This window comes from Protobothrops mucrosquamatus, unplaced genomic scaffold (assembly GCF_001527695.2).
Source record: "Protobothrops mucrosquamatus isolate PMUCROS unplaced genomic scaffold, P.Mucros_1.0 scaffold1017, whole genome shotgun sequence".
Lineage (NCBI taxonomy): Eukaryota > Metazoa > Chordata > Lepidosauria > Squamata > Viperidae > Protobothrops > Protobothrops mucrosquamatus.
In genome coordinates this window covers 311,227-312,066 of record NW_015387253.1, presented here as the reverse complement: position 1 = coordinate 312,066, position 840 = coordinate 311,227, and positions in this window count along the sequence as shown.

Here is an 840-nt window from a genome sequence, read left to right as displayed (position 1 = left end):
TTATTTATTTAAACAAAAGGGACCTGGTAGAGATGATACCATGTTTTGCTTCACATCTAGAATTCTGAAAGGCTTAGAAATCAGCTCCCCTATTTAAAACAATAAAGAAATACTAACGCTTAAGAGTTGAAGTGGTGTGAAACTTGCAAAGTGCCTGTAAGGAAATGGGCTGTATTGTTAAGGAAACGGATGGTGCTGTCCTGCTGATTATGTTTTTTATGGTTTCCATACTCTTTCCTGGTTTTTGTTTTTGTCATGTCTTTGGTTCTTTTGGTCCAGTATTCTTTTTTTTTTCTGTGCGTGTGTGTTTTGAACTTTTTTTTTTTTTGTAACTTAAGCCGCCCAAAGTCACATTGGTGAAAGGGACAGCTGTATAATAATAATAATAATAATAATAATAATAATAATAATAATAATAATAATAATAATAATAATAATAATAATAATAATAATAATCATAATAATAATCATAATCATAATCATAATAATAATAATAGTAATGATAAAGTTGGAAGGGACCTTGGAGGTCATCTAGTCCAACCCCCTGCTCAGGCAAGAAACCCTATACCATTTTGGACAAATGGCTGTCCAGTTTCTTCTTAAAAACTTCCAGTGTTGGTGCATTCACCGCTTCTGGAGGCAACGTGGAGGACTTAAAGCTCCAAATTTGACACTTTACTATGATTCTTGTGCATTGACTTGGATGACTGACTGGATTAATTTATCCAATAAGAGAATTTTGAACTTGGAAGGATGGGATTTGTACTTTGGGTGGCATGCTTATCTTTTTATGCAAAAAAAGATTGATAAAACTTTTAGAAATCATATAATAAGGGCTGC